The sequence below is a fragment of the Cebidichthys violaceus genome, unplaced genomic scaffold (assembly GCF_023349555.1).
Source record: "Cebidichthys violaceus isolate CVI_PGR_0920_01 unplaced genomic scaffold, fCebVio1.0.p SCAF_27, whole genome shotgun sequence".
Lineage (NCBI taxonomy): Eukaryota > Metazoa > Chordata > Actinopteri > Perciformes > Stichaeidae > Cebidichthys > Cebidichthys violaceus.
Window position 1 is genome coordinate 5,184,380 of NW_027176450.1, and position 15,115 is coordinate 5,199,494.

At 43.1% G+C, this 15,115-nt stretch overlaps 1 long non-coding RNA gene across 2 annotated transcripts in view; it reads left to right on the forward strand.

Annotated features, from left to right (window-relative positions):
- Positions 1-2,104: 2,104 nt before the first annotated feature.
- Positions 2,105-15,115, forward strand: part of LOC137880181 (uncharacterized) — a 44,129-nt gene continuing 31,118 nt past the window's right edge. For both annotated transcript variants that reach the window (XR_011103794.1, XR_011103795.1), the window contains exon 1: positions 2,105-2,588. This is a non-coding gene — a long non-coding RNA (uncharacterized lncRNA). The remainder of the gene's footprint in view (positions 2,589-15,115) is intronic.

The following is a 15,115-nucleotide window of genomic DNA, read 5'->3' on the forward strand; positions in this document are numbered from 1 at the left end:
CCCTAACTATTATCCTGAGCCAGCCCTAACTATTAACCTGAGTCAGCCCTAACAATTATCCTGAATTAGCCCTAACTATAAACCCTGAGCCAGCCCTAACTATAAACCTGAACCAGCCCTAACTATTATCCTGAGCCAGCCCTAACTATTAACCTGAGTCAGCCCTAACTATAAACCTGAGCCAGCCCTAGCTATTATCCTGAGCCAGCCCTAACTATTAACCTGAGTCAGCCCGAACAATTATCCTGAATTAGCCCTAACTATAAACCCTGAGCCAGCCCTAACTATAAACCTGAACCAGCCCTAACTATTATCCTGAGCCAGCCCTAACTATTAACCTGAGTCAGCCCTAACTATAAACCTGAGCCAGCCCAGCCCTAACTATTAACCTGAGTCAGCCCTAACTATAAACCTGAGCCAGCCCAGCCCTAACTATTAACCTGAGTGAGCCCTAACTGTAAACCTGAGCCAACCCTAACTGTAAACCTGAGCCAGCCCTAACTATAAACCTGAGCTAGCCCTAACTATAAACCTGAGCTAGCCCTAACTATAAACCTGAGTCAGCCCTAACTATAAACCCTGGATTTCATTAGAGTATACCATCTGAGTATCGCCATCCACAGCTCAAGAACTACCTTTGCAAAGGTGCACCGTATTCATATATATATATATATATACATATATACATATATATATATATATATATATATACGTATATATATATGTATATATATATATATATATACATATATGTATACATATGTATACATATATATATATATATATATATATATATATATATATAGCATCTTATATGTTGTGTTGTCAGCAATGTCCTCCTGCTGTTCATTTATAGCAGTGTTATCATTCATGGTGGTTGTTGATGAGTAGCTTATTTTGTACAATGATTAAAACAACTAGAAAACATAAAATATAGATTAAAATCATCTCTGAGCCTCCTCTACAGTGTTATGGCCCTTATTTATATGACAGCATCTTCAAATTCAGTCAACATCTGAATTAGCAAACCTCACAATATATAACCTTTACACATATTAAACACCTTAATACTATTCCTCTGTCCTCTGTGCAATATTACTTTAAAGACTCTCAATATCACGCACAATATTACTTGACTATTTTAGTTTATTTTAGGCACTGGTCTTATGCACTTTATTTATTTATTTCATTCTTATTCTTATTGCCGTTCGGTTTTGCAATGGTGTCAGTATTACTTCTTATACATTACATTACATTGCAGTCATTTAGCAGACGCTTTTATCCAAAGCGACTTACAATTCAGTATCTATCTACACACCGTAGACGCAGCTACGGGAGCAATTGGGGTTAAGTGTCTTGCTCAAGGACACATTGACGCGAGACTAGTAGAGCAGGAGCCGGGGATCGAACCGCCGACCCTCTGATTGAAAGGCGGCCCTGCTCTCCACTTAGCCACGGTCACCCCCATATACACTATATTTACTACTTTTTATATAGTATATACAGTATATATATATATTTATATATTTATTTATTTTTTACTTGTTTTTTCCTATTCTGTTGTAATCTTTGATTAGTCTCTGAGACTTCCCTTGGGGATAGATACATTCTATCTCAGCGTGCATTGATGGTGACTCTTCAGTGGTGTCTATGTCCCACAGTATTATCTCCCTCAAGTGGCTGTGTGGCTACGGTTATGTGATCTTGTGAGGCCAGGCTGGCCCCTGCAAATTTAAGTATACACAGACTTAACTTCCCTGCCCCTCTATCACACACACACACACACACACACACACACACACACACACACACACACACACACACACACACAGAGTCTGACCCGGGGGTCAAGGTGCAGTGACTCTGAGGGTTGTCTAACTGGGCCTCTTGAAACTCTTGCCTTGCATTCCAGCGCCCGGAGGAGGAGGTTGTTGCCAGAGAGAGAATGTGTGTGTGTGTGTGTGTGTGTGTGTGTGTGTGTGAGAGAGAGAGAGAGAGAGGGAGAGAGGGGGAGAAGGGAGAGAGGGGGAGAGAGAGAGAGAGAGAGAGTGTAGTGGGGGTAGAAAGAACTGGAAGGTATTATGCACTATTTCCTCGGCTTGTTCCCTCCCTCTCCTACGACACAGCAAAGGGGGACGCTGAAAACTTGAACCTGCTATTCTCCAGCTGCCTCGGCCTCCTAACTAGCTCACTTGTTTTCCTGTCGTTCTCTCTCTCTCTGTCTCTCTCTCTCTCTTTCTCTCTGTGTAAGAGGATCACTTTGTTTCCATTGCCTTTTTTTCAGCGGGGCTGCAGACACACATGGAGGAGAGGATTGGATTTGAGGAGATACTGACGGGGGTGCACAGCTGCAACAGTGCCCTCCATCCAGGACTAATGCCCCCCCCCCCCCCCCCCCCCCCCCCCCATCTCTCACTCTCTTTCTCTCTCTCCGTCTCCCTGTGTGTTTGACTGTCCCTTCGTCGCACTCTTTCTGCCTCTCGGAGGGGTGGGGGGTGCCATATGGGAGCTCAGAAAAATGGAAGTGGATTCGAGATAGGCAAGAGAGGAATCTGTCATTCTTGGGCTCGGATGTCGGGATCTACTTGGTAAGTAAGCGCTTCTCTCTTTCTCTCTCTTAGCACTTTTTTTTGGGGGGGGGTTGTGTTCTGTAGGCGAAACAGGACTCTCCACATGCCCTGCTCACCGTGTCCGATCCCTCCATGCTTTTGATTCATGTGCTGCCAGCAGTTACCTGTTTTGACTTTTACACTCAGATGCTGTTTTCTTCCACTTCCCTTAAATGTGTCAGAATGAATTTGTCCGCTCTGGCGGTGAGAGAGGGCTTTGTGCGTTTTTGAATTTGCACCACAAGTGTTGAGGGTCAAGGTAGAGCGGAGGCCGACTTGGGGGGAAGGGATTCTGGAGGGGTCAAAGAGAATGACACTCAGTCCAGCAGCACAATGGCTCCAAACTATTCATTGTATTAGTATGACATCGTCACTGTGGAACATGTGCTTGCCTCTGAAGTTGGACGCCGCTCTGCATGTTTCAGCTGGCTTTGTTGCGGAGGCCGTTTAGTTGCTCAGCGGTTTCACTTTTTACTGAGTTTTGAATTTTCACGTCTTGGTTGAGCGAAGTTCTCAGATACTGAGCAGCTTTTAACGTCTCATTTTAATATGTTTTAAAATAATTTCTTTTACAGAAATGAGCCCAGAGAAGCTTACTATCACATTCGAAGATGAGAAATGTATTGTTGCTGACAGTGCAAACTAATGCTTCAGTGCAGCCTCACTGAATGATGTGATACATGTGAGAGAAACCTCTTGGACTTGCTTATAGAGCTACATGTTTGTTTCTATTTTAATATATTTTGTAGATTTTATAGTAATTTTGGTGATGAGGAAATATTGCAAGAAATGTTCCCCATACATTTTATTTATTATTATAATAATTAATAAAGAATCAATAAAGTTACAAAATGTATTTGAAATGTTTTTGGCTAATTTTCTAATACAGATTATTGACTGAGATAAAACTGTTTAAAAACCACAAATCCCCCCAAAAACTTGTCCTTTACCAAATCTCACAAAAATCTACAACACAACATACCATTTTATTACTCAAACACTTTCTGTGGCATTAATTCAGAGAAGCTATGACCAGCCTTCTCTCTTCATAGAATGACTTATTAATTAACTAGCGTGCATCTGTGACACGAGTCCAGTTAAGTGAGTCAGGAATTGAACTTGAGAGCAGTGATTTACGTGTCCCACCTGGACGCTTCATCTGCAGTTTGGGACTTTGACCTCGTTCCCTTGTCTCTTTGAGCAAATCACTGCCGTCTCTGTGCCCGACCCGCTCTGTGCCTCCCTCGCTCCCTCCATTCATTAGACATCTTAGTAATGTGGGAATGAAGTGTCTTGACCGCCGTTAGCGGACTCCTTTCTCCTGTGAGAGGTGGTATTTAAAGCAAAACAAAAGTGGAGTTTAGTTGCGCCTGTATGATTGTATTGTTAGTGTGTTCTCTAGTGCAGCATAATGTCTTCTGAACTAACTAAGCATGCTGGGAAGATTTTCAGGATTTCACTCACTACTAATACACACAAAGTGCCCGATGCAGAGTCTAGTTCTCTATGTGGGGCATGTGGGTCAAGAGCTAATGAAACAGCGCTGCACACCTTAATGACGTTACTGTGAAGACGTTTTAGTCCTGGTTCAGCTGTGTAACGTCACAAACTATAGAAGCATGAATTGTCTGCTCAGCACAGAAATAGAAAATACATTATGGATTACTTTCTTATTAATGAAGAGTTTATTACAGAGTTTCTAATCTTTTCTCAGTGTTTAAAGCACCAGCATGTGCTGTTTATATTGTTAATATATTTCAGTTGGGGTGATATTCATTTCATTTCTATAAATCATAAAGCACAATTGTTAAATGATTAAGAGAGTAAACAAGTGAAATAGACTAACAGATAGCACCATGTACAGTAACCTCCCCACTTACTTACATTAAGAAAATTCTTTTTTGTATTACAAGTTTTCTGAATTGTTTTTTTTAAATATGCAAATTGTCTTATGTGCAATATTTGCACACATTTCCAGAACAGAAATGTGAACATTGGATAGACCAGGTTCACACTTCTTCATTTTGTAGAACATTAGAGTGAAATGTCTTTAAAAAGGTCAGTTTGGATATCTCTTTGTATCGCTCCGTAAATCAGAAAATACTGTCAACAGCCATAAAAAAATACTTTGCCATCATGTTTTCAGTAATAAAATATGATATAAATGAGTCTCTGAATGAGATGTGAACAAACCCTGTAACACTGTGGAAACCTTCAGAGTACAGAGAGGAATGAAAGAGTAACGTTTGGTGAATGTAAGAGCTACTGAGAACAAAGTAATTTAGAGAAAACGTCCTTTAAAGAGATGTTAAACATAAGTTAAACATCAGTAATCAACTGGTGAAGTTTCATGGTGATATCTATTAGTTCATTTTTTACCTATCCTCCTGTAGTGTCTTCGTAATGTCTGTAATTTAATTAAACATCTATTTAAATATGCGAATGAGGCATTATTTAATGGTTATTTTCAGTGAGTTTAGTAGAAATCTACAGATGCAAAGAGACAAAGCAATAAAATAAACACCTAAATGTGTATTTTGGATGTTTTTCCACTAGTCTGAAAGAAGTTTATGGAAGAAGCAAAATAGCCCAAAATCTCTAAATGGACCAGTGCATAAAAGTATTGTTTTTCCTATAGTGTCTCCCCTTAATACTTTGTGAACCGTAATAAAAATAATCATTTAAACATGTTTCTGAATTCATATGAGATAAAGAACAGGACTACAGTGTTTTGTGGGTCACTGTTGAGTCCTTTGGTACGGTACAGTTCATTCTCTCTCCACGGAGCCTTTATTTATTGCCATATTTCATGTTTTTATGAATAATATTCATCTGGTGTCTGTCTTCAGATGATCCTAGTTGTTGGTTGTCCTTCATGCCAGATGAAGACATGTCGCAAGATAACCTGCCTGACCTCCACAGCCAATTTTAGCCTCTCCCTCATGCCTCCTCTGGTTATAAATTAGCCCGGTTGCTGTTTGCAAGCAGTGAAAGGAAAAGCTCACTTAGTAGCAGTGATTTATTAGCTGTTGAGCCTCCTGCTGCCATGTGAAGGACAGAGCTGCCATTCAGGATGAAAACAGAAACCCTGACAGCAGGCAGGATCTGACTTCTTCAGGAAATAGGAGGTAGTCCCTCTTCTGCCACTCAGCCAAGAGAAGAAAAGAAGAAATGCATTTGAATAGTGCCACTGCTACTCCACATGAGTTGTTTGATAGCTATCAGATCTGTGCACACCTACCGGGAAACAAGAAATAGGAAAGTAAAGGAAGAACTGAAGCACCGTTGATGTTTACATCACCTTAACTCAAAATCTGCAGTGGTGCTTGCATTGGAAATCCATTTACTGTTGCCCCAAAAAGCAGGTTTTATTTTTGCTCGACAAACACACTGCTTTGCATCCGGTTCACTCTGGGACTTTTGTGGCACGGGAAAACAAAATCAGCACGCTGAAAGAAACCACTTTATAGGGTGATCCATCCCATAGTACGCTCAATAAACGGCCTCCCACTCTTAGGCTACCTTTAACGGCTAGGTTCCAACACGTGCACAAAGCCTACGCAGTCTACCCAGTGAGCAAATTAGAGAAAGAATGATGAATTCATGTTTCTTTGCACTAACATTACTGATACAGCACACACATTGGAAAGACCTAAAGACCTAGCTAAACGGGTAACAAAGTAGCCAGGAGGCCCTTCCCTCTCTTCACCACGGCATTAATTCAGCACCCTCCGTCAACGGACAGCAACACATAGCAAAGGGAGTACCCTCCTCATCAGTAAACACAATATAATGCAGGGTTGTCCCAAATAGTTTGAAGCTTCTTTTCTACATGGACATTCACATTTTAAATCAACATTTGAATGCCATGCAGATGTCCATTCATTGTGATCAGGCTATTGTTATTTGTATTACACTATTTGTAGAGTTAGATTCCAGTGGTGGCTGCGTACGATTGTTTCAGACGTGTGTGATGAGAACATTTCCAGTAACTCCAGAGGATAGATGAAATCATTTTCAACATGTTGTTATCTAACGAAATATTCTGCTTCAATCAATATTTGTCTCATATTTCTAATTCTTTTCCATCCCGTGAATTAATGCGCTATTGTGCGTCGGATTGTTTCAGACGTGTGTGATGAGAACATTTCCAATAACTCCAGAGCATTGTAAAGTCCAAACGTACACCAGTCAATGGCCGTCAACTCTATTTGTGTGCATCATCTTAAATGCATGTCAAGCACATTATTAAATAGAAAAAGAATCCAAAGACCGGGACAACGTTATAAAAAAGGTAAGCCCGGTGTGTAAAACATTATGGCGGACTGCGCCACTGAAGGGTGCACACACATCGAGGGTCATGTGAGAGATGGAAGAGTAATCCATCTCTGTAAATTCAGTTGTGCTTACTCTGTTTACAACCATGATGCAAGAGCGATAACTTTGTTAAGAGGGTTGTCTGACAGTCACAATATTCTCAGTATTGCTTTACTCGGCTTGTGATGAAATTACTAAAGAGCATGTAAACACAATGAGTCACAACCCCGTGTGTCTCTCCTGTTCTGTCCACAACACTCTCCGTCTCCCACAAAAAACATCATGGCAGACCAGGACAAGGACTATGTTGAGGAACAAACTCCAGACCGCTCTATCTGGGTTTTTTCTGTTGTGAATGGGTAGAAGATGTGAAGTATTCTTAACGATATGCCACAGTTCCTCACTGACAGATCAGTAGTGGACAGTTACCCTCCTGGGCCTGGACAAAGGGACATGCCTCTAGTTGAGTTTTGCTGACTAATGTGGGCGCACAGTGGCTGACTGTGAATCCGCGCTGTTCCAGGAAGGCATATGATATGAGTAGTTATGAGAATAATGCTCTAACAACGCAGCTGTTCATGCAGCCCAAGGAGTTCACAACCCTGGAGCCTGAATGACTTTGTCTGGTCCCACCCTGGTCTCTCTTCAGTGCTTGGACTTACTGGCACAACTATTACTTCTTTAGAAAGACCTCTTCAGGATCCAGCTCCTGCACATTACCAACGTGACCATCCGTGTGATTATGCTCAAGAAGGAGGTCCCGCCCAAATTTGGATGGCAATGGACAAGCTCAGTCAGACACCGACACCAACGCTTCAAGGAATCCTGGTGTTCATGTGTTTCTTTTAATGACAGCAGTCAATACAATAACTGAATGATTGTTTGAACTGTACATTGAACAAAACATCAGAACATTTCTTTTTATGACAATTATCTACAATTTTGTCACTGCAGAGTATCTTTCTGGGCTTCTGGAAGAACATTTCCAGAGCCTCTTGATATGTATTTATGCATGTATGTACGTATGTAATGTATTTATTTATTTATTTACTTACCAAGATCAGTCTTGTACAGCCAGGGGGAGTATTTCCCCTCTGACTGCCAAGCTGGGTCAGAAAACTGTCATCTGGTGGTGACTGGACTTTAGCTGCTTGTGTGTGTGTGTGTGTGTGTGTGTGTGTGTGTGTGTGTGTGTGTGTGTGTGTGTGTGTGTGTGTGTGTGTGTGTGTGTGTGTGTTTTGGTGAGTGTGAACTCTTTAAAACTCTGTTTGTGATACAGAGAGCAGAGGAGAATTGTAAACAGACCGTGTAGAGACAGAAATGACATGCCGTCTGATATATAATATCAGGGGAAGGTAGGGGAAGCACTGCAGTTAATGTGACGTCAGCATTTTGAATTCAGACGTCAAGTGATATTTTAAAGACAGTGAGAACATTTTTCACTCCTCATCATGTGGCCAGTGATTATCTAAAGAAGTATTGATTCCTCAACATGGATCTGAAAGCTGAGCATTCAGAGACACAAGGGCCATGATATGTCTGAAACAACTTCAACTTTATGAAAGACAGTCTTGGCATCATGGGTCATTACACGACTTACTTTGATTAATAGTATCAGGGACATATGGACGCAAGATGTCATTCAACACTGAGATAATGATGACAGATGATATGCATCATAAGTCAGATTCTTTATTGAATTATTAATGACTTTGAGTCCTGGGCCCTGTCAGTGGAAAGCAACGCAGATGTTTTCTGCAATAAATGAATACCCATGGCTACATTTTCAGTTAAACCTATTATTGCCATATGAGTAAGAAAAGCAGAACAACATGTTGGTGTTTGAACCGAGAGCCGTGCAAACGAGCTATCTCAAAGACAACCAGGTCGTAGCACACACACACACACACACACACACACAATCTCAGCATTGAATTCTAGCACAAATGGCCCCCAATGGGTTTCCTTTAAAGGGGGTGAGGTCATGTCTGTGATGGAGACTGTGTCCCTTTACCACTGATCCATTTCTTATCCAGCTGTCCTCACTGACACAAAGCACAGTGGAAGAAAGGGAAGGACAAAAGAAAGAAAGCCCACGTTTACTTTATTTTTTTCTCACCCACAACTTTTTCCTCTAACATTGAAATGTCGCTTTGATAAGTTAAACAACGCTAAGATAAACTTGCTACTACTGCTATTTAAACACTTTATTTTCAAAAAACGTGCTGATCTTTGTCTGTGTTTCGGTGCATCTGATTTACATGTTATTGCACATTTCATTTTGGTTTCCATCAATTTGTATTCTGGACCGTGGCCTGTGTCTCGGGTCAAGAGATCATTAGCAATTTGTCTGCTCGCCTTTGAGCTAAATGGAGCTCTTCCTGCTTGTTTGCTAGTGAAGGGGGTGCGGGATTTCTTTGTGGAATCAGTTGTGTGTTTGTGTGTGTGTGTGTGGGCTGAGCCCAGTGTTTCTAGCCACATGACTCTCTACAACATGACTCTGTCTACAACAGCTCGGCTCCTTTAACCGCCTCAGCCTCTCGGTGGTCACACAGACGTGGGGTGGGGTGGAGGGGGGGGGTTGGGGTCCACGGGGGAGGGGGGGCATACAGAGCTCAGGGGCACACTGGGAAATGGCTTCCATGCATTAAGCATTTCCTCTTAGCAGTCCGGTGTGGTGCAGTGGAGTTTGTCGCGTCAACGGCAGGCAGCGAGGGAGGGGTGGAGGTGCTGGATAATGCAGACACAACGGGCTAAGGCTAACACTGGGAGTGAGACAAAGGACACTCCACTCAGGTCACAGGGGGGAGCGACTCTTCCCATTATCTGGGGAAGTGATCTTAACTGAGGGACTTTTTTTAAATCCATCAGCAAATTAGTGGCTGCGCTGAGTTGCTATGTGCGCTGGGTCACAATCAAAGCCTGAAGAGAGGTTCCTGGTGTTGATAGAGGACAACACCATGAACAACAGCAGTCACAATACCAGGAACAACAGCAGGAACAACACCGGGAACAACACCAGGAACAACACCAGGATCATCACCAGGAACAACAGCAGGAACAACACCAGTCACAACACCAGGAACAACAGCAGTCACAACACCAGGAACAATACCAGGAACAACAGCAGGAACAACACCGGGAACAACATCAGGAACAACACCAGGAACAACACCAGGATCATCGCCAGGAACAACAGCAGGAACAACACCAGTAACAACACCAGTCACAACACCAGGAACAACAGCAGGAACAACACCAAGAACAACACCAGGAACAACAGCAGGAACAACACCAGGAACAACATCAGGAACAACACCAGTCACAATATGATGCGACGCCAAGCATGCTATCATGACCATGTTGTCACTGTCACAGTCAGGGGTATGTACACATGGGGAGCAGCGAAAACACCACAAGCACCAAGTGTCATAGAATGTCAGCTGAGTGCATCCAGCACAACCAGGCGCTCACATGTAGGTCAGCTTTTAGCGTCTTTTATTAGCTAAACGGCCTGTCAAGTTGTTCTAATTTAGTGCTTGAAAACAAGGCGTCAATTACATGCTAATTACACGCTCTTAAAGCTAGCGCTTAACTGCTAGACATTATGAGCATTGCTTTTGTTGTCTCTCAGTAAAAATGCGATTTACCGTGAGGGTTGTTTAGCCACCGGGAAACAACAGAATCAATTCAATTAACCGCTTTGTATCAAATTAAGAAAAATATAACCAGAAAGGAATATGTAGACATGCAGAACTCTATTTCAGGGTCTTCAAAACGGTCTATATATTAACATGTGCTTGTCCAACTGTGGGTGCTGTTTGGGTTTAGTTAGATTTTTGTATGAAACACTATGCGTGTTTGTGTGACTGAAGGGCCATTATGGGACAGGCTTTTAAGAGAGATCTGGGAAGTGGAAACCTAATACTGCCTGACTGCTGCTCTTGTGTACATGAACCCCACAGCTGCTGGAGAGAGAGAGAGAGAGAGAGAAAGAGAGAGAGAGAGAGAGGAATGAAGGAGAGAACTGAGGGAGAAAGGGAGGAGTGGGGTTTGAGGAGGACAGCGTGGTGCGCTCAGTAATTAGTTGTCTGGTTTTGTATTGACCAGTCTGGTGCTGGGGCCTTGGGGACTGTTAAATTTGCTATTGAAAGTGAAAGGATTATGCACCCAAAAGAAATTAAACGGGCGCAATGAATAGATTGTGGGCCACATGGTGGACTACTGCTTAGTTGTTTTCCTTCTTCCACCGGCCTTCACTCTTCCTCAGTGAGACGCGGTTGTATTTTCCCTGTCAGAAACGTCTGTTTTTCACGTTAAAGGTAAATTGAAAAAATACAGCACAGGGTCGTGACAGTTTTACGTTGTGATAATGACACCTCATCTTTAGACCCATTAAAATAGAACACTTGTTCGCCCTTTGACTGTCAAAGTCTTCGTCGGGCTCCGTTTTATTAAATGGAGGCTAAATCCGTAAAATCATTTCTGCATGTTAGCCGCCGAAGGGCGCGATGACGAGGGTGTCTTGAAATGTGTTTGAATGCAGACGTGCTGATTGTTGGGAATTGATGCCTCCCGCCTGGACCGCCTGGAGGGAAGAGAGCTTTGTGTCTTGCGTTGGCTCCTGCTGAGGTTGGTCGTACACATTACAGGTCAGGAGGGAACATCCTCCACATGCCCGCTGAGGCGCAAGACCCGGGGAGACCGCATTCCCTCCAGTGTGCAGCACGGTGGAACTGCTGTCGACCTCCAGTCTGTCACCAGTTCAGTGACAGAAGAGAATCCGCTTCAGACCAAACCTTTGTAATGACTTCCAATGTGGGTTAAGCAGGCCCGCGCTCTGCAGGGTTATACAAGTGTGGCAATAAGATAGGAAAATGCTAAATATTTTCCATCAAAACTATTCATAAAGACAACGATGCAACAGTATATGTAGAGCATGAACTAGATATTTTATTGAGTTTCCTTTTAGTAAAGTGCTCTTATAGAGTTTGAGTTCCCTCTGGTAAACGGTTACTGTGTATGTGTGAAGGACTTTTATTATGAAAGGTAATAATAGAAGGAGTGGATCTGGTCTGTGCTGCCTTTTGTCAAGGTTGAAAGGAGTAATAAAGTGTGCCGTCTTAGTTCGGACTACTTGTTGTTGTATTACAGTGTGTGTTTTAGAACTGTCTGTTCCGGTGCGAAAGCTTAGAAAAATCAACCTGTGTTCTGTACGAAAGTACTCTCAACAAAACCAACGGTTCGATTAAAGATGTTGACGTGTGAATTATTCGCTGCGTAAAGGCCTTCAAAAGAAGGATAACGGTAAAAGACTGTATTTCTGACACTGTTCTACCTTATCGGATACAGCGCTTACAAACACATACTAGGTGCTGACCCGCTCCACCAGGAGCATTTAGGGATTTAGGGATGTCTTGCTCCAGAACACTTGGAGCGGGACGATGCGAACCCTGCCATCCACCTGCACTGAAGCGAAGATCTCTGGCTCAGTGAGTCAACATTAGCCACCATCTGCATGGAGCACTTGAACCGGCTGAACCGTGAGCCTGGAGGGAATCTGGACGATAGAGGGGTGATGTCATGTTCTCTCTCACTGTTTGTATAGCTGGCAGAGGGTCAGCCGAGACCAGAACGGCCCAGTAGGACATTGTCCAAAAACATGGGATCAGTTTTGTTCTTGCTGCCACAAAAAGTCCACTCTTCTTTTTTGCCTCTTTGATTCTGTTTTGACACGGTGATTTGAAATCTGGCAGCAAACATTCCGTGTTTTTAATCTGTTAGTGTGAGCGGTGCTCTTTGTAGATTAGACACATATCTACAAAGAGCACTCACTGTAAATACAATCTGGTCCAGATCCCCCTTTGTGATGATCACAACCTAAATACAGGAGGGCCCGTGCACAGGGGGTGGGCGCTGGGCTGATGGTAACCAGACCGGACCGGTCCCTGCATGTGGACAATAACTCACACAAACGGCACAGAAGCATCACACAGTGGAACGTACCGTCATGGTCAAGAGTGTAAACCGAGAGCAGGTCTCACAGTGACTGGTCCTAACGACCTGTGTCTCGCAAGGGGCAAAATCCTAGCCGCCCGATTGGCTCTTTCTGAATAATGACGCGTGACGTACGGGTCTGGCCAGGCCCAGTGATTCACTGTGCTCCAGACCCAAACAGTCGGGAAACGGAGCCCGTTGAGAGAAGTGATGGGGGGGGGGGGGGGGGGGGGGGGGTGAGAGTCTCACTCCTTTACATTAATGCTCTTACACAAACACACGACTCTGCAGAAATAGTGTACTGCTTGGTAGAGTTTGGGTTTGTGGGGCACATGTTGCTCCTACAGATTTAGGTTATTTGTTTTACACAAATAGTTATTTTACATACGCATAACTGGTTACAGTAATATTGTGTAAATATCAATTTACACAATAAGATTTTTGATAAATAACCATCAGTAATGTGGATATAGTGACTAAGTGGGTAAAGGCAGACAATAGAACAGCTAGAACACTTTAAAGAACAACACTTTAAAACCAGGAACAGACACTTACCATATCCAAAATGTAAGAGCATATCTTGTCTCATATCATATCGATATGATATTGATTTATTGCCAAGCCCTATAATAAGTAGGAACCAAAACTGTTTTTAAACTTGTGAACCATCCAAAAATTAATCTAGATCTTCTTACATAACATATAATTATTCTCAGTTAATAACTTAAAGCCTAAAATAAAATAAAATCAGTCAGATTTGATGTCCTATTGCAAAAAAAGTTAATTAAATAAGTAAATAGTTTTTGAATTAAAAATAACGACATGTTTGCAACCCATTTATTTATTTTTGTTGTTTTAATCAAAACTGCTTTCAATTATCAGTAATATCTACCACAGTGATTTGATCATCAGAGGACAAAGAACCAACAATAGAAACAAAATGATGTCTAATATATCTGCTAAATGATTTTCAATGAGTTGGTTTCTCCGTGTTTATCTCAGGGATGAATATGTGTGGTAGGTTCAATAGGAGGCTCAGACCTGTTGTGATAATGTGAGAGGTCGTCTGTGGTGTTCTTATTTCATGCCTCAACACGGTGAAAAAGGATCATTGCACCTGTGTAGCTCAGGATGCTCCCCCCCCCCATCCCTCCTGGCAATAGATGGCCTCCTTGCTCCGGCTTTGAGCCCACCTTTAAACGTCCAGACGGGCCTGGGGTTTGTCTCCGGCCGAACGAACAATGGGAGCGTGACATTAGGAGGCCCTCGCCCTAGTGATGCGGCGTCGATGGTGCGCCGCTTCGGCTTGGGCCTGACAGGAAGCTGCAGAGAGAGAGGACGCCGTCTTCGCTCTCTGCAGTCCGCCGCTGTTTGTCCAACATGGACCGATGCAGCGCTCGTTGCCGTCACCGTGCTTCCTGCTGTTTGTCTTTCAGGACAAACCCCTTTGTCCCGGCAAAGCCTTTATGCGGTGACGGGAACGTGTGTGCGCTCGTCCAGTCATTATAAAGCATCTCTAAATATGCAATGTTTTGATTCATAAGCTGCAGGGCCGACGGCGGCAGCAGCGGTGACCTCGGCTGGGTTTCCATGTGTGTGGAGATGAGATAGAGAGAAAGTGTGTGTGTGTGTGTGTGTGTGTGTGTGTGTGTGTGTGTGTGTGTGTGTGTGTGTGTGTGTGTGTGTTAAAGCTGTGTTTTTATTATTCTATCTAAACGTGCTCACGGTGCCAATATCTCTGTCATTTGCCATGGGGGAGGATACAGAGCCCTCCCTGCTCCTCACCCTGTGGGACGACGATCCTGCTCATTTTTCTTTAGCATATTCCACATTCATATGGAAATGTTTTTTTTTTGGGGGGGGGGGGGGGGGGGGGGCAGAGGAGGGACAGAATCTCACATCAACTTGATCTAGTCATGAATAGCTGCCAGTGTTTGGTCTGACCCAGAGCTGGCTTTAAAGCCCCCCCACCAGACCACAGAGCCGAGCTCATTTTCAGCCGCGTGTTCCCATGATGAAAAGACTAGAAACACCGAGCGCTGCCTCTGTCACCTTCTAACAGACGGCCACGTTAAATCCCACTGTTGCAAAACGCTCTCCTCTTTCTCTCTCTCCATCTCTCACACATAGTGGTCGCTTTAGCAGGAAGAAGGAAGTTTCACTGTTGGTTTTAATTCATGTTCATGTTTTTT